Here is a 19125-nt window from a genome sequence, read left to right on the forward strand (position 1 = left end):
GCTGGGCTCGCCCTCCTCCGGGATTGGAAAGGGCGAGGGCCGACTTGGGCTTCTAGCCCCGGTCTTCTGACTTTTCCTCCCCCACTGGGTGATCCCCAAGCCCCGGGTCTTGTTTCTGCCCGGTGCCTCTCAGGGTCCCAAAGCTCCACGTACCTGGGAGACCCTCAGGTTCCCCCCCAAAGGAACTTTTTCCCCTCCGGCAGAGGTTGCTCTCCCGGCCCGGAGATCTTGCAGGAATTCTGCAAGGCCGTGGTTGCTGTGCGCAGGGCACCGGGCAAATGTCAGCGGGCTCCCGCCGAGGGGTGGCACAAGTGCGGGGACTCCCGCCCGTGTCCCGGTGCTTTCCGTGGGCTCAGGTCATTCCTCAGTGAACCCGATCGGCCTGTGCGAGGAGGGGGAAGGGTACGGCGAGAGGGGAAAGGTCTGATCTGGGGAGTGCGCCCGAAACAAAGCTCACCTCTCTTCAATGCGTGACTACCCTGGATGCCGGAGGAGACTCTGGACCCCATGTCCTTTCACGGCTGAAGTAGTTACCAGGCTTGTAGCCTGGCCTAGTGAAGTGTTGGCTTAGCGTTCCTAACGCCCTGGGTTTGATCCTCAGCGCTGCAACAACACACATCCCGCAAGCAGGAACAGTTAACAGGTTCATTTTTTTTTCCACAGTAGTTGCAGAAAGTGCCTTTGAGCCTTTGAATGCGTCTGTCCTTCCTCGTTCCATCTCCAGGGGCTCCAGCTCTCTATCCCACATGCCTGACTTCCTCTCCACCAGCAGTTCTCAGCCTTCCTAATTCTGCGGTCCTTTACTACCTCGTGGTGTGGGGATCCCCAGCCATGAAATTATTTCGTTGCTGCTTCGTAACTGTAGCTGTGATTTCGCTGTTGTTATGAGTCTCAATGTCTCTGTGAGTCTCTATGTCTCAATGAGTCTCTTAAGTTTTCCGATGGTTTTAGGCCCCTGACTTATGCGAAAGGGTCGAAAGGGTCGGTCGACTCCCCGAGGGGGTCGCGACCCACATTTTGAGAAACACTCTTCTACAGACTCAGCTGCTGTTTTTCTTTTGACTTACTCCCCCCCCCCCCCATCCCAGGGGAGTCACTTGTTTTTGTTTTGTTCTCTTAATGGTTTGAAATCATCTTAACTAGGAAATACGGCTTAAATTATTCGTCTCTTTTCAGTGTGGCAGAATTCAAAGTTGAGTACAGAACGTTTATTATTATTATTATTATTTGCATTTTCCATTTCACTGGTTAACTTACGGTTTCATTAAAGCTTTATCATTGTCCCATTACTAGAATTCTTGTAAGTATTCCTTCTCAAATTGCCTCAGAAGATAGAATCGCCCGGCGGACCCCAGGTTCTGTCACACTTGTATACCGGATCGCCGAGGAATTAGTTTTAGAACATCCTGTGCCTGGAACTAGCTTAATGTTATGGCAGACATGGTGTCTGTGGCACAGTGCTGGCATGTGGCTGCAGCCTCAGGAATGCAGCACCTATATGTGTTAAGAAAGCCCCGAGATTTATTAAACCTCTCAGTTGCCTTAGTTACAGGCAACTGTACATTATTTAAGAAATAAAATCATTTGAATTATTCATTTTACTGTTTTGTGACCATAATTCCCCCCCCTCCACCCTTGGGAGTGGCATATGCAAGTTTTATCTTTGCAGCCAAAATTCTTAACTGAGCCATGAGCTCCCAAATACAGCTTGAGGGCCAGGACATAGCTCAGAGGTAGGGTAATTACCTCAGTCCTAGATTGATGGCCCAGCACCAGAAAAATAAAATAGCCATAACAAGATCCACTTGAAGTAGGATGTGCACTCTTTTCACCATCTTTTAGACTCACTTCGGTATGTGTCATCATGCCTCTCAGAAGAAACTAGGTGTGGAGTGTCCAAGGATTTTAAAGATGGTTAAGTATAAATTGGGGCTGGCAAGGTAGTTCAGGTAAAGGTGCTTCCCACCAAGCCTGCCGACCTTATCTTCTTCACTGGGACTGACAGGGTAGATGGAGAGAACTCACTCCTGAAAGTTATACTCCATTTCTCCACACCTATGCCCTCCTCAAAAAACAAACTTTTTTTTAAAAAAACTGTACCCACTTTTTAATACTTTACTCCTTTCCATTTTAACCTGTGATAACAGGATCCTAAATGTCCGTGAATAATTTGAATGAAAGCTAATGAACTCTTAGAAATGGTTTGCAAAGTATTTTTTATTTATACCTTTTTGAGAGATCATTCACAGTTGCGTAGTTTCAGAGACAAAGGTATTTGAACAATTAACTTTTCGTGTGTGTTGTTGAGACAGTTTCTTGCCTATATATTCTAGGCTGGCCCTAAACTCACCTTGTAGCCTAAGCTGGCCTCAAATTTGCAGCAATTCTCCTGCTTTAGGCCCACCCCCACCCCAGCTGCTAGGATTGTAGGCATGCACCCCACATCTGACATACTTTTATAAGTTATTTCCTTTACTGAACTGGAACTTGTATTTTCACAGTATGTTCTCAATGCAGATATTTCAAGATGCTTACAATACTATTTCTCCTCTTCTTCCTTTTCCCTTCTCTTCCCTGGGTTTTGCTGTATAGCTCAGGCTGGCCTAAAGTTTACAGCATCTTGCCTCAGCCTGCTGAGTGTTTGGATTGATTATATGTGTATACCTGGCAGTTCTTTTCTTTAGACAAAAAAGCTCCACCCCTCAACCCCAGATAGGGTGTAACTGTATAGTCTCGTGGCTGTCCTGGAACTCACTATGTAGACCAGGCTGGCCTTAAACTCACAGAGATCTGCCTGCCTTTGTCTCCCAAGTGCTAGAATTTAAGGCACTGCCACTAACACCTGGCTGACAAAATACTGTTCATCATTAAACTTTTCTAAAGGATTTTTTTCTGTCACTGTTTTCATCTGAGATCCTCACAGGAGAAGAATGAATGCCATTGTCTACAGGTACAGTGTGTACACACGGAGGCTACAAGTCAGCCCTTTCTCTAGGGCTCTCCACCCTGTTTATTTGAGACATCTCTTACAGAACCGCTGCTGGAATGGCTGCCTGGCTTGGGAATCCACCCCTTTCTCTTCCCACAGTCTCCCTGCCCAGCTCTGGGACGGTTACAGATGGGAGCCTCTATTCCTGGCTTTACATTGGCTTTAAAACAGTAGATGTGTTTCTTTGGCAGTCACATCCTGCTAATTCATAGTCATATAAATTAAACTCTTTATTTTTTTGAGCCAGGGCCTCACACTGAAGCATAGGCTGACCTAGAACTTACTAAGTAGCTGATCTAAACTCGTGTTAGTCCTCTTGCCTTAGTCTTATAAGTGCTGGCATTACAGGCTTAAGTCACTGCCTGGGGCAGAAGTTTTCCGAGACAGGATTTCTTTGTTGTAGCCTTGCTGTCCTGGACTTGCTTTGTAGATCAGGCTGACCTCAAACTCACAGCAATCCACCTGCCTCTGCCTCCCGGAGTGCTGAGATTACAGGCATGCACTACCATTACCTAGCCTAAAATTTTAATTTTTTTCTTTTCCTTAAAAATTTTTTTAAATTTTTTAATTTTTTGAGGCAGGGTTTCTCTGTGTATCCTTGCTTTGTAGACCAGTCTGGCCTTGAACGCACAGAGATTTGCCTGCCTTTACTGGGAAAATTTTATTTTCTTATATTAACAAAGAAGGTAAATTTTGGGGGCTAGAGAGATAGCTCAGGGGTTAAGAGCACTGGCTGCTCTTCCAGATGTTCTAAGTTCCATTCCCAGCAAGCATGTGGTGGCTCACAACCATCTGTAATGGGATCTGATGCCCTCTTCTGTCATGCAAACATACATGCAAATACATGCAAATAGAGCATTCATATATATATAAATAAATAAACCTTCAAAAAAAAGCTGGCTTTTCTGGTTTTAAATCTTGGCTGTACAACAAGTGTTAGTTTCTTCATCTGCAAAATGGGAGTAATGTTAGTGTCTATCTCATAGGATTTAAGGGGAGAGGGCTTTAAAAAGACAGCTGTAAACACCTAAGAATGGGCCAGCGTTTCTCAATAGAGAACCAACTAAATTTGTCTATGCTCTTCTAAGTGTTGCTGTTGTTTTTGAGATAGGGTCTTGCTATTTTCTTCAGACTCACTGTTTTCTGCCTGAGATTACAGGCACAGTCCATCATGCCTGGTTCTGCCCGTTCTTCTTTTTAAATTTGATGACATTTATTTGTGTGTGTACGTGTGTGTGTGTACCTGTGTGTAGACACCTGCAATGATCAGGAGAGGGCATCAGTTCCATAGGCAGGGCTGCAGGGGACTGAACTCTGGTCCTCTGCAAGAACAGAAACCCCTGCTGAACCATCTCCCCAGCCATGAATTTGTACTCAGCTGTATATTGATAATCAGGCTTTAAAGCGCACGCACACACACACACACACAAAGACAGGATTTCTCTATGTAGCCCTGTCTGTCCTGGACTCGCTCTGTAGATCAGGCTGGCCTCAAACTCACAGACATCCGCCTGCCTCTGCCTCCCTGAGTGCTGGAATTAAAGGTGTGTGTCACTACAGCCCATCATATATTTTAATTTTTAAAAATATTTATTTTTTGATATATTTTAATTTTTAAGGCTTACTTTTTTATTTAAAAAAGAATTATGTGTATGTGCGCGTGGCTGTGTGTGGGTGTGTCTATTTGAGTGCAATTGTCCAGCAAAGCCAGAGATGTTACAGAGTTGGAGTTACGGATGGTTGTGAACGGCCTTACATGAGTGTTGGGAGTTGAACTTGGGTTCTCTGCATGAGTACTAAATGCTCTTAATCACTGTGCTATCTTTCAATCCCAAGCAGATTTCTTTGTAACAAAATATTTAAGGCTTATTTTTCCTCTTGCTATATTACAGGTTTGACTTATTAGAAATTAATTCAGAAAAAAAAATTAAATTGGTGTAAGCCAAAACTAAGAGGAATATTATGAAATAACATAAAACCTAAGAACTGTTGAAGGCGTGCTGGCAGAGGGTTCAGGTAAAGGCTTTTGCCATGCAAGCCTGCTGAATAGGCAATCACTTCCAGATCCCACAGGACGATGAAAGGAAAACTGAGTCCGTAAAATTGTCCTCTGACCTCCACACGGGTGCTGTGGCGTATGTACTCCCCAAAAAATCAAATAAATTTTGTACATTTGAAAGTTGTTGAAAGAAAAAAAAAATCCTAAATATATTTCAAAGGGATGATAGAAATCCAGTAGCAATTGTAATGTTATTAGTCTCAGTACTTCATAAGGGTGCTGTGGCTCATGTTGCTGTTAGGAACTAGGGTTGAGTATGCCTGGCAAATTAAGTCGATAGCCACGAAAAGAGTGTATTTAATACAGTTATATGTGTCTCTAGTATAAAAGTAGAAATATTACATAAAAAAGATTTTTTTCTCTTCACTTTATTCTAGGTTTGTATTGAATAAGCGTTCTGACAAACTGCTGAAGAGAGAGCCTTGATAGACTGTCTAGGTATGTATGTGTGTATCTATATCTCTGTGTTTGTGTAAGTAAGTACACATGTATATAAATACAGAATGTGTATGTGCAGATTCACTGTACGAAGAACTCTAAGCTTGTTTCCCCATCACCCAGGACACTGATGTAGGAGGCACGTGTTTTATAACAGCCTGGGCAGGAGGACTTTTGAGGCTAAAGGTTAGCCTGGGTGACATAGTTAGACCTTATATCAAAACAAACAAGTATTTGTAAACATGTATCCCAGCATACCAAGATGAATTTAACTCAGCTTGTTCTTGAGCGAAGCCATTTTCTGAGTGTTTTGGTCCATATGTGTTCATGTGTGTGTGCCATGCAGGTGCTGGCTTGTGTGTGCACAGATGAACATGGAAGCCAGAGGTGAAGGTCAAGTGTCTTCCTCAGTCATTTTCTGACTTTGTTTTGAGGCGGTCCCTCATTGAACCTGGAGCTCAGTGGCTAGACTTCCTGCTCACCGAGCCCCAGGGCTTCCTTCCTGGTGCTGCCATTCGGCCACTGCACCTGGCTTTTCTGTGTGGGTGCTGAGGAGCTGAACTCCGGCCCCGTGCACGGCAGGCCTTTACTGGTTAAGCCATCTCCCGGCAGTCATCTCTTTCTTAAACTTTTATTTAAGGATAGAGGGATTTTTGGCTTGCTGTCTAGTTATTAAGATTAGGATTCCTACAGCAGTAGGCATAGATAGTAATGCTTCCCAAGCTCCAGCCTGTGCCCCGTTACTATTTTACTTGGAACACCTAGATGAACTTAAAATTAATCTCTATCAGTTTTGAAAACTAACCTGATTTTAGTCAAGTATTTATGTCTAAAATCAGAAGCCCTCTTACTCCCTTCCTCTCCCTTCCTTCCTTCTTTTCTTCCTTCCTTGTTTGTTTCTTTCTCTCTTTCTCTTTGTTTCTTTCTCTTTCCATTTCTGTTTCTTCCTCTTTCTCTTTCTTTTCTTCCTTTCTCTCTCTCTTTTATCTCATCTCACTATGTAGCCCCAGCTGGCCTGGAACCTCCTATATAGAACAGGCTGGCCTGAAACTCACAGAGATCTGCCCACTTCTTCCTGAGTGCTGAGATTATAGGAGTGAGTCACCATGCCCAGCTCTAGTTTGTACTCTGTCTTTTTTTATTGTTGTGATGATGAAATATCTGACAAAGGCAATTGAAGGAAGGAAAAGTTTATTAAAAAAAAAAGATTTTATACTTTGTATATGTATGTGCTTGTGTTTCTGCCATGTGAATGTGGATACCTGTAGAGTGAGCCGGAGTTACAGGCTGTTACGAGCCACCTGGTGTGGGTGCCAGGTGCTCATCTTCCTCTGGAAGAGCAGCAGCCCTCTTAACCACTGAGACATTTTTTCCCAGCTCCAGGAAGGGTTAATTTGGGCTCACTGTTTGAGGTACAGTCCGCAATGTGGAGAAGTCATGGCAGCAAGAGCTTGAAGCAGCTGGTCACTGCAGCTGTGAGCACAGTGTGGTCAGGACGTAAAGAGGATGACGGGCCAGGGAAGGGCGCTGCTCAGAGTTATGGCGGGTCATCCTACCCGTTAACTTCATCTAGACTGTTCTTTTTAGCTGTGTCCAGAGCCTGGTCTCTTTGGTGTTCTAGGTCCTGTCAGTTTGGCAGCATTAGTCGTCAGATTCACAAGTTGTGAACGTTATTTGAGGTGGGGAGCTCTCCACTTAGGCATTCTGTCTTGTCTACTCTGATTCTTAGCTCCAGTATCTTGTCTACATTTCTGTATTTCTTTAAAAACATAGGGACCTGGTATCCAAAAAGAGGAGAAGTAGTAGGCCAGACTTACTTTCAGGACTCTGCTGGGTCTAGTGTCCTAGATTTCCCTTTTTGACTTGTTATGTTAGTATTTGACTGCTTTAAATTAAAATAATTTTTAAATCTTCCTCATATCTTTAGTCCTAGAGGTAAAACCATCTTAGAAATACTTGGAGTAGAGGGCTGGAGAAATGGCTTAGTGGCTGAGAGCACTTGCTCTTGCAGAGGACCCATATTCAGGTCTCAGCACCACCAGGCAGCTTACAACTGCTGCAACTCCAGTTTCAGGCCCTTTTCTGGCCTTCAAGGGCACCAGGCAAACACGTGCACATACACTCCAATGCATAAGATAAAGTAAATAACTAAAAAATGAATGGGCTGGAGAGAAGGTTTGGTGGTTAAGAGCACTTGTGCTCTTCCAGAAGAGCAGGGTTCAAGTCCCAGCACTAAAACAGTGGCTAACGACTCTAGTTAGGGGATTGGACGCCCTCTTCTGGCTTCTGCTGGCACATGCAGGCAAAACACCAGTATAAATAAAGTAAAAATATAAATATTTTTTTTTAAGTTAAAATACTTTGGGGGAAATGTGATAGATTTAAAGAAAATCGTACACGTAGTGGATCTCTGGGAGTTTGAGGCCAGCCCAGTCTACAAAGAGAGTTCAGAACAGCCAGGGTGCTGTGTAACAGAGAAAAGTGTGTGTGTGTGTATCTTCCCGTCTCGGACCAGAAACATAATCAGCAGCACCTAGACCTAAGCCCTTTCTTCTCCAGGGCTACTCTACTGACTTACGGGCTGGTAAGATTTTTATCCTTATCTCCTTTTAGTTTTTTTTTTTCCTTGTTGTGACACTGATCCCTCTCATCCTGCCTTCTTTCCTCTCTCCTTCCTTTTTTTCTTCCTTTCTTCCCTTTTTCTCTTCCTCCCACTTTTGCAGTGCTGGGAATAGCAGAACTTTGCACATGTCACGTTAGCACTCTACGTCTATGTCTATATAAGGTTCATTATTTTTGTCTTTATATTATTACACGTGAGTGTGCACCATGATTGTGCAGTTACCATCAAGGGGCCAGAAGAGGGTGTTTGTTGAGTTTCTTAAGAGTTGAAGTTACAGGCAGTTGAGAGTCACTTGATATAAGTGCTGGGAATCAAATTTGGGTCCTTTGGAAGAGCAGCAAGCTCTCAACCACTGAGCTATCTTTCCAGCCCCAAGGAATTTTTTTTTTTTTTTGAGACAGGATTTCAAGCTGGTCATGAGCTCTGTAGAGCTTAGGAGGATCTTAATCCTCTTCCTGATCCTTCTTCCTCCCTCCCATGAGATCTGGGATTACAGCTAGGAACCACTGTACCTGTTTTGCTTTTATGTTGTGCTATGGATTAAAATGAGAATTTTATTCATGCTATGCAAGTACTCCACTAACTGAGCTACATCCCAGCCCACATGTTTGACTTTGGACTAATTTAGGTCCTAGAAAAGTTATGAAAGAATGTGAAGTGTTTTGTTACAGTCATTATTCAGTTTCCATGACTATTAACAGGTTTTGTGTATGTTGTGCATGTATGTTTTCATGTGTGTGTATGTATGCAGCAAGCCCCAGGTATCTACCTGCTTCATCACAGTTGTGATGCTTCTGCACCTGGCCTTTTTACATGGGTGCTAGGGATCCTGAGTCAGATTTTCATGCTTTGTGGTGACTGGAATCTCACTAGCCTCAGTATTAGCAGTTTTACACAACTGTAGTAGAGTCATGAGCTGCATTGTGTTTCAGTTAAGAGACTACATACTACATATACGACACTGGCCCCGTAAGGGTATAATGGTGATAAAAAATTCCTGTGGCGTAGTAAAGTCGTCCATTGTAGTCTAGCACGTTACTCACATATTGGTGGAGATGCTGGTCATAAGAGAATATAACGACTTTCATTGTGTATAATACATAATACTTGATAGTGATAATAAATCATGTTACTGGTCTATTTGCTGTATTTTTCATTGTCGTTTTAGAGTACATGCTTTCTATTTATTAAAAAGGGTACTGTAAAACTATGCTTTGTTAAACTGCCGTCAGTACACACATAGTGTCATTAGTAGTGTGTAGCCTGCACCATCTAGGTTTGTGTAAGTTCTTGATGTTTAACAGACTCACCTAACAACTTATTTCTCAGAATAGTCTTTTTGTTTAGCTGTGTATGACTGTGTAACAACCAAGAGTCTAACGGTTAATCTTTCTTTATTAAATTTTTTAAGTTTTGTGTTTGAGTGCCTGTGTATAGGGATGTATACATGGGTGCAGGTGCCAGTGGGGCCAGAAGAAGGTGATGGAGATCCAGAAACTGGAGTTGTGAGATGGCTGATGTGGGTGTTGGGAACTGAACTCAGTTCCTCTGGAAGAGCAACTCTTAATCACTGAGCTCTCTTCAGCTCATGGTAGTGAATCTGATTACCAACTGTTTTGGATTAAGAAGTGCCTAGCAGGGGCTGGAGAGATGGTTCAGTGGTTGAGAGCATTGACTGCTCTTCCAGAGGACCCTGGTCCAATTCCCAGCACCCACATGGCAGCTCACAACTGCCTGTAACTCCTGTTCCAGGGGGCCCGACACCCTCACACAGACATACATGAAGGCAAAACACAAATGCACATAAAATAAAAATAATTACTAAAAAAAAAAAAAAAGAAGTGCCTAGAAGGGGCTGTAGTTATGGCTGAGAGGTTAAGAGTTCTCATGCTTTATTGAAGATCCCAGAACCCTCATGAGGCAGTTCACAAGTGCCTGTAACTCCAGAAGCTCCAAGGGATCCAGTGGCCCACTTCTGATCTCTGTGAATACCTCCACACACATTCAAACAGAGCTGTCCAATTAACAGCAGCCAGGAGACAGGGCAAGGGAATGCCCTGAGGTAGCTCGCTTCCATTTTCTTCTTTTCCCCTCTGGCATTATCTTCTAAAGTTAGTATATTGCCCACAGAACTGGTGAATGTTTACAAATTCTCATACTTTATTTCTGTAGTTCCCTGTCTTGAATTTGCTTTGAATTTTGATTACTTTCTATTTTCTGGAAGCACATATTATGGAAGGCTCCTGTAAGCTAATCAGGCCTTGAGTTCCTGATTGTCCTGCTATCTTCTGAGTCCTGGAATTGTAAGTGTGTCACCATACATGGCTATTGGGAGGTCTGTATTGAACTGTCTACTGAAAGTCAACCTTTCATTTTAGACAGAGTCTAATGTCATTAAGTCTAGCCTTGAGCTCACTGCGTAGCTGAGAATAGCCTTAAAGTCTTGATTTCCCTGTCCATCACCCAGGTGCTGGGATTTCAGTGTTATACTACCACACTTGGCTTTAAGAGTCAACTTTTGAAAATGTCTTTTTTTCTCTGCATTAAAAAATATATTTTATTTTTATTTGTGTTTTATTGTTTATGTATATACATGTATGTGTGTATATGTATATATATTTGCATACATGCATGTCATTGTGTTTGTATGCTTCACTGTGTGCAGGTGCCTGAGGTGGGCAGAAGAGGGCATCAGATCTCTGGAACTGGAGAGATCTGATGTGGGTGTTAGGAATGGAACCCAGGTCCTTTGCAAAAGCAGAGAGTGCTCTTAATTACTGAGCCATATTCTCCAGCTCTGCACCTGAATTTTGAACTAATTTGGTATTAAGGTTTGATAATCTTCCCGAGTACCTTAAGCGAGTTGTTTATTTCTAGTGTTGTTGAGAGATGTTGTCATTTCTTTGTAGATAGTCTTTTTTTTCTCTCCGCCTGCTTTTTTGGTCCAAGGTTCACCCCTGCTTAAAATCAGGGACCAAACCCAGGGCTTTTCCCATACTAGGCAATCACTTTACTGTTGAATATAAACCCAGTTCTTTTCTTTTTTTTTTTCCCCCTTTGGTAGTAAAATGCATGTAACATAAAATTTACTATCTCAACTAATTTTTATAATTATTTATTTTTATTTTATGTACACTGGTGTTTTGTCTCCCTGTGTACCTGTGTGAAGGTGTCAGAACTTCTGGAGCTAGAGTTACAGATAGCTGCCATGTGGGTTTTGGGAACTGAACCCACATTCTCTGGAGGAACAGCCAGTGCTCTTAACTGATGAAGCCATCTTTCCAACTCCTATGTCAACTGTTTTTTAAGAACACAGTTTAACTCAGCCTGGTGTACAGAGTGAGTTGTAGGACAGTTAGGGTTACACAGAGGAACCCTGTGATGAAAAACCAGAAGAAAACACAAGCCAGGCACGATGGTGCATGCCTGTAATCCCAGCACTGGGAGGGGTAGAAGCAGGCAGATCTCTATGAATTCGAGGCCAGCCTGGTCTACAGAGCAAGTCCAGGACAGCCTGGGCTACACAGAAAAACCCTGTCTCAAAAAACCAAAGGAAAAGAAAAGCTCACAGTTTAGTGTTTTCAAGCACGTTCATCCCATTGGCAAACACCAGCCACACCACCCTTCTCCAGAACTTCTTTTATCTTGCAGCATTGAAACTATCAGTTAAATAATAGTTCCCCATTTTATTTCCCCCAAGGCCTGGCAGCCCATTTTATTTTATGAAGTCAGCTTCTCCAGTTACCTCATTAAGTCATAAAATGCTTCGCTTTTAGTGACTGGACTTTTTCACTACATTAATGTTAGAGCATATATGAGAATCTTATTTTTTTGCAAAGCTCCTCCTTTTTAATTCATTATTATATTTATATGTTCTACCTTGATTATAAATTCATCCTTCAATAGATATTTAGTGTTTTTTGTTTGTTTGTTTTTTTATATCTTAACTATTGTGATGGGACTGGAGAGGTTAAGAACACTGGCTGTTCTTCCGGAAGTCCTGAGTACAATTCCCAGTAACCACATGGTGGCTCACAACCATCTATAATGAGATCTGGTGCCCTCTTCTGGTGTGCAGATGTACATGCAGACAGAATATTGTATACCTAATAAGTAAAATAAATCTAAAAAAAAAAAAAAACCAACCATTGTGACTACTGTTACTGTGGACATGAACATACAAACATATGTTTGAAGTAGGACATGATGACACATGCATGTAATCGCAGTACTTGGAGGGCAGAGGCAGGTGGATCACCAAAAATTCAGGGCCAGTCCAGTCTACAGAGCCAGTTGCAGGCCACCCAGGGCTGAATAGTGAGACCCTGTCCCCAAAACACTCAAAACAAACAAAAGCTTGTTTGTGCCTCCACTTGTAGTTCTTTTGGGTATGTACCCAGATATGGGGTTTTCCACATTCCAAAGTGTGGGATTATTACTGAAAGGAAAATGCCCAGGACACACTAAGACCAAGTTCTCAGCATAAAGGAGATTTATTTGCCCCACAGGGAGAAAGGCCAAGGAATAAGAGACAAAGACATAGAGGATGAGCAAGAAGGGAAAAAGGAGCAAGGGAAAGAGAGAAGAAATATTTGTCCTGGAGGGCCAAAGGACTACCTCTGAATAGAGAGGAGACAGATGTGACACACAGGCAAGTGACAGCTTATAAAGGGGAAAAGGGAAACCCTGTGCTAGGATAAGTGTTTAGTTTTGATTGGACAAGTTTATTAGGATAGGCAAAGGGTTTTTCTTATTGCTGGATTTCAATACTTTGAAAACTAGACCTTGGTGATCAGCCTCAGGAGGAAGAAGTGGCCAAATAAAATAGACCTTGATGGCTAGCTTTAGGAATGTATTCTAAGGGTTTAACAAAATAGAGGGAAGAGAGAAGGATAAAAGGCAAAAACTGTGTCTCACTTGCCGTGCTTGGGTCTGCTAGAGCCTGTCAGTTACTGTAGAACACAGTTTGGTGGGTGGTTTGTTTTTGTAGTGTTGGGCATTGTGTCTAGGACTTCATACATGTTAAGTAAACACTCTACAACTGAGCAACACCTTTAACCTTAGCTTTTGTTGGCATACTTTTTGAAAACTTATCTTTTTTTTCCCTACTCCACCCCAAACCCTTCCAACACCCCAACACCAAGTAGGAGAGGGAAAGGGTTAGTGGGAGAGGGGCCACAGTTCTCTTAGCTGCTTCCTGCTGGTTAAAGTCCTCGGGTTCCTTGGAGCCAGTCCAATCCTCAGTTCAGGAGATCTCCAACTTCTTGTCTCACAGCAGCAGCAGTAACAGGAGCTGCAGGGAGGAAGCAGCCACCTTGTTCTTTCTCAGAATTACTCCACACTCTGTGGGCCCTGGCATTTATTCCTTCTCCAGAGTCCTCAGATTTAAACTATCTGCAGCTGGTAAAGAGCTTTTCTCAGAGCCTGCAGGAAGGAAATAGTCTGCTGCTGTGGACCATCTGAATCAGTCCCACGTCCCACACCTGGGACCAAAACGAAAACCATGTTTATAGCCACAACAAGCTTTTAACTTCTGAGAAACCACTATACTGTTTTCCATCAAAGCTGAATCACTTTACATTCCCACCAGCAAGGCACACAGCTCCTTGCAAATACTTGTCATTTCCTCTGTGTGTGTGTGTGTTAGGTTTCTGTTCTTATGATAAATATTGTGACCAAAAGCAACGTGGGAAGGATAAGGGTTTACTTCAGTTTAAGTTGTATTCCATTATGAAGGGCAGGAACCTGGAGGCAGGAACGGAAGCGCAGACTGTGAACGAACACTGCTTACTGCCGTGCTCCTTTTGGCTTCGTCAGTTTGCCTTCTTACACACCCTAGGTCCAGTTGCTTAGAGATGGCACAGCCCACAGTGGGCTGGGAAGTGGCATTTCAGTGTACTTTTTTTATATCCTTTGACTTCTCCCTTTGCCATGTTGGTATATTAACAATTAAAGAGAAGAGTTATAGCTGGGCATGGTGGTGCATGCCTGTAATCCCAGCACTCTAGGAGGCAGAGGTAGGAGGATCTCTTGGTTCAAGGCCAGCCTGGAATACAGAGGGAGTCCAGGACAGCCAAGGCTACAGAGAAACCCTGTCTCAAAAATCAAAAACAACAACGAAAAAGATAAAGAGTTACCTGGTCATATTTTCTCTGTCTCCATTTGTCTTTTTTTGGGGGGCAGGGTCTCACTGTGTAGTTCAGGCTAGCTTTGAGCCTGCCAGTCTCCTAGATTAGCTTCCAAAGTTCTGAGGTTACAGGCCCGTGCCAGAATACCTGACTCTTACTGCATGTGTATTTGTGTGTAATATATATGCATGGGTGTGTATCTGATTTGTGTTTGGGTGTGCATGTACTGTGGTGTGTTTGTTGAGGTCAGAGGACAGCCTCTGATGTCTGTCTTCACTTGCCTTGTTTGAAAATCAGATTTCTTTTCTCTCTCTCTTCTTTTTCTTGATTTGTAAACCAGACGAGGTGGCTGAAGTGCTGGAGGAGTTCTCTTATTTCTGCCTCCCATCTCAGTGAGGAACCATTGGGCTTACAGACATGTGCTATGCGCTTGGCTTTACGTTGGTTCTAGGGATTTGAACTCAGATCTTCACTGAGCTATTAATTAACCCTAGCCCTTTTTATTTTAAAAGGGTAGCAGACTCAAGAAGTGGTTGTAGACTAGAACAGACAGGTTCCATAGACCTCTCACTCACCTTCCCTCTTGTGATAACATATATGAATTACTACAGTATTGTCAAAACCAGGAAATTTACTTTGGTATAATATCATCAACTGTACTGTGAATTTTACAGTTTTAAATGCACATATTCTTTATTGTTTTATGTATAATTTTATGGCATATACATATTTATGTAATATGTAATATGTAAATCTTATACAGATTTATGTAACTATTACTATACTCTAGCTACAAGACTGTCACTATGAAAAGTTAGTGCTATTGATAGTATTTTAAATGAGAAAAAACATTACAGTAGGATATCATTTAAAAGTGATAAAATAAAGATGCATCTACATGCATATATATTTCTCTTTATAGATTTTAAGTTTAATTTATTTTATGTGCATAAATGTTTGTCTGTATACATGTCTGTGTGCCTGGTGCCTGTGGAAGCCAGAAGGTGGTAACAGATTCTTTGGAACTGGAGTTATAGATGGTTGGGAGCTGCCATGTGGCTACTGGGAATTGATCCCAAGTCCTCTGGAAGAGCAGACAGTGCTTTTAACTGCTGAACCATCTCTATAGCATATATATGTTGTGTATGTGTGTGTGTGTATTTTTTCCCTTTCCTTTCCTTCAGTGTTGAGATTCAAACTCAGGGCCTTGTATGTGTTAGGAAATGCTCCTCCACTGAGCTGCATCGTAGTCCTGTTTTTGTTGTTTTTGAGACACAGTCTTGCTGAGGACATAGCCAAGGCTGGTCTCAAATTTTAGATTCTCTTGCCTCACTCTCTCAGGTATTGGGATGACAGTTGTGTAGCATCTTGCACAGATGTAAAGCTTTTTTTTTTTTAAGGTGTTGCATTTCTTTACACATTAGTATGTAGATGAAAATACATAGAATGAGCGCTCTGCAACATTTACCATACTAACACTGGTTTTCAAATGAGATTTGAAGTGTTCAGTTAGGGCATTTTCTTTATTTATATTTTTATGAACAGAATGTTTTTAGGTACCAATAAATTTAATTTTTTCAGGTATATAACCAAAAAATAAATATGTTTTAGTAAATTCCTGATTATGTTATCCATCCATTGTTAATAATTATAGCTGAGGTGGAGGGGTCAAGGTTTGAAAAAGGTTTACTTTGTGTGTATGTGTTTTTTAAAAACATTATTGAATAAAAATTGTAAGTATGTATAAACTTTCATTAAATTAATTTTTGAAAATGAGCCTGTATTATGGAAATTTCTTTTTGAGATAGGGTCTGCTATGTCCCCCTGTGTGGCTTGCTGTTCTCTGTGTAGCCCAGGGATTCTTCTCCCAGAGGCTGAACCTCCTGAGTGCTAGATGTGTGCCACCAGCCCATCTTTTTTCTCCTCCTTAGTGAACAGTCTTGATATGTAGCCTAGGCCATTCTCAAATTTGAAGTCATCTCATCTCAGCCTCTTAAGCAGCCATTCCCAACCTTCCTAATGCTGCAACCCTTTAATACAGTTCCTCATGTTGTGGTGACCTCCAGCCATAAATTGATTTTTGTTACTAGCTCGTAACTGTTAATTTTGACATTGCTATGAATTGTAATGTAAGTATCTACTATGCAGGGTATCTGGTACGCGACTCCCAAGGACACTGTGACACACAGGTTGAGACCCTCTGCTCAAGTGTTAGGATTATAGTTAGCAATGTGTGCTTGTTCAGTGAGTCATTTTGAGTCAAATTGTCAATGAAAGTGTGACTTGCTTATTCACCTCGTTATGTATTCATATTCTGTTTATGTTTATTCATCTGTATAGATATAGGTAACTGTGAGCATGTGTACAAATACCATTAGGATTTTCACTTTCAGTGATAAGGTAAAGATTTTTTCTGGGCAGTGGTAGCACATGCCTTTAATCCCAGTGCTGGGGAGACAGGCAAGTTGATCTCTCTGAGTTTGAGGACAGCCTGGTCTACAAAACAAATCCAGGACAGCCAAGGCTGTGCAGAGAAACCCTGTTTCAAAAAACAAAACAAGGGGCTGGAGAGATGGCTCAGCAGCTAAGAGCACTGTCTGTTTTTCCAGAGGTCCTGAGTTCGATTCCCAGAAACCACATGGTGGCTCACAGCCATCTATACTAGGATCTGTTGCCTTCTTCTAGCACAAAGGTGTACATACATGCACATAGAGCAATCGTATGTTAAATGAAATAATAAAATAATGAAATGAATAAATGAATTAAATGAAATAATAAAAAATAAATACAAAACAAAAATAAAAAAATTAGTTTTCATTTTCTTTGTGCTCTTTTGTATATCTGGATTTTGTTTTTAATAGCAAGCATGTATATCATTCTCCTTTTTCTTTCCCAAAGGTGGTTCTTGGGAAGAAAAAGAAAAAGGAAAAAAAAATCTGTTATCTTCTTTGAAACTTGAGAAAATCAGTGACAGCTTTTGTTTGTTAATTTATGATTATGTCAGATTTTTCATTGTATTCTAGAGTCTGATAAAGGGTATGACATTTTAAGATATGAGATATACATACTTATCTAGTTAATTTTCTTTAAGTAAAACAGATGATCTTATACTTTTTCTAGAAGTTTGGTTGTTTCTTTTTTTCCTTCCTTTTTTTTTTTTAAGACAGGGTGTCTTTGGTTGTCCTGAAACTCACCATGCAGACCAGTATTTAATACAGAATTTATATTCTCAAGCATTTATAAGTAATACAAATACCACTTAATATGGTTTTAAAATCTTAAGTTACTTTAAAATGAAACCACTAAATCTTCTCCTTTAATTATATCATGCAATAAATTTTAACTCTGTGTGATTATGAGCAAGTTAATTATGAGCAGACTTAATTTTCCTTCTTGTAAGATGGAGTTAGTTCTCTAGAGTTAGTGTGAGGAATTGTTTAATTTTTAAAATTAATTTTTTATCATTCTCAACTTTTTGCTAGCATATATTATATAAAGCGATGTATTTCTCTGAGCCGTTTCATACATGTGTATAATGTACTTTGATTATAACGTACATCATCACTGCCTCTCTCCTCCTGTTCTCCTTTCTTAAGAGTTCCACTTTATGTTTTCCCTTTGGAGGGGATCACCTGCTGCACTCATATGATGATGTGAATTGTAAAGTTGTTTTATTTTTCAGATATTTGTGTAAGTACAGGGGGCTAACTAAGAACTTGATGGTATTTCTTATCCTTCTGGGTGAGACATGAGGGTTTGCCTGAGTTGCTGTGTTGGACATGGTTTGCTGAGTCTGATTTGTTTTTTTCAAGGAGTGTATGCTTTGATGTATTCACACGAAGGAGACTTTCTTCTTTCTCCCTGCAAACTGTTTCATTAAGAGCTTTCTGCAGGCTGGAGGTGATGGTGCATGCTTTGAATCCCTGCACTCTGGGAGTCAGAAGCAGGTAGATCTCCGTGAATTCAAGGCCAGCCTGGTCTATGGAGCGAATTCAAGGCAGCTAGGACTTTTATTTCAGAAAACAAAAGGGGGTGGGGGAGCTTTCTGTAGTGCTGACTTGGTTGTCATTAAGTGCCTTAATTTGTTTTTGCTTTGAAATACCTTTATTTCTCCATCAGTTTTGAGAGAGAGCTTTGCAGGGTATAGAACTCTTCTTTCACAGTTAATTTACTTTCAAAGCTTGACATATTTCATTCCATGTTCTTCTGGCTTTTATGGGTATTGATGAAAAGTCTAGGGTAATTCTGATATTTCTTCTTTGTTTGCGAGTTGATACATCTAACCACAATTGAAGTCTCCTCCACTCAGGGTTTTACTATATAGTCCTAGCTGGCTGGCCTGGAACTCGTATGATCTCAAACTCACAGAGATCTGCTTCCTACGTACTAAAGGCATGTGCTGCTATGTCCAGCTCTGTTTGGTTCTTGACAGGAATTTGAAATGTGATTTTGTTCTAAATATTGTCAGTTTTATTTAATGTTGCTTCTTTGGGCAGAAGGCCTAGTGTAATTTTCTTAAGTTTTTGTTATAACTGATTAAGAATATTTGTACTCTTAAAATTACATGAACTTGAAATTAAAAAATCTTTAAGGTTTTAGCAGTATATCAATAATCCAACTTTGCTAGGGGTTGAGAGAGGAATTGACTTTGGGGAATTTATATTGTAAAGTATAGGAGGGCAGAGGACAGCTTGGAGGCATTGGTGCCCTGCTTGCACCATGTGCATTTTGTGGATTGAACTCAGGTTGTCTGGCTTGGTAGCAAACACCTTTACTCTCTGAGCCATCTTGGTGGTCTATTCCATTCACTTATTTGATGTGTATGGGTGTGTACCTGCTATGTCGTGTGTGTGTGTGTGTGTGTGTGTGTGTGTGTGTGTGTGTGTGT

The 19125-nt window shown here is 41.3% G+C and overlaps 1 protein-coding gene across 8 annotated transcripts in view; it reads left to right on the forward strand.

Annotated features, from left to right (window-relative positions):
* Positions 1–19125, forward strand: part of Tfdp2 (transcription factor Dp-2) — a 127245-nt gene that overhangs the window by 463 nt on the left and 107657 nt on the right. For all 8 annotated transcript variants that reach the window (XM_055629590.1, XM_055629589.1, XM_055629591.1 and 5 more), the window contains exon 2: positions 5426–5486. The gene's annotated coding sequence lies outside the window, so the exon portion shown is untranslated. The remainder of the gene's footprint in view (positions 1–5425; positions 5487–19125) is intronic.

This window comes from Psammomys obesus, unplaced genomic scaffold (genome assembly GCF_907164565.1).
Source record: "Psammomys obesus unplaced genomic scaffold, mPsaObe1.curated_primary_1811, whole genome shotgun sequence".
In the NCBI taxonomy this organism is placed as follows: Eukaryota; Metazoa; Chordata; class Mammalia; order Rodentia; family Muridae; genus Psammomys; species Psammomys obesus.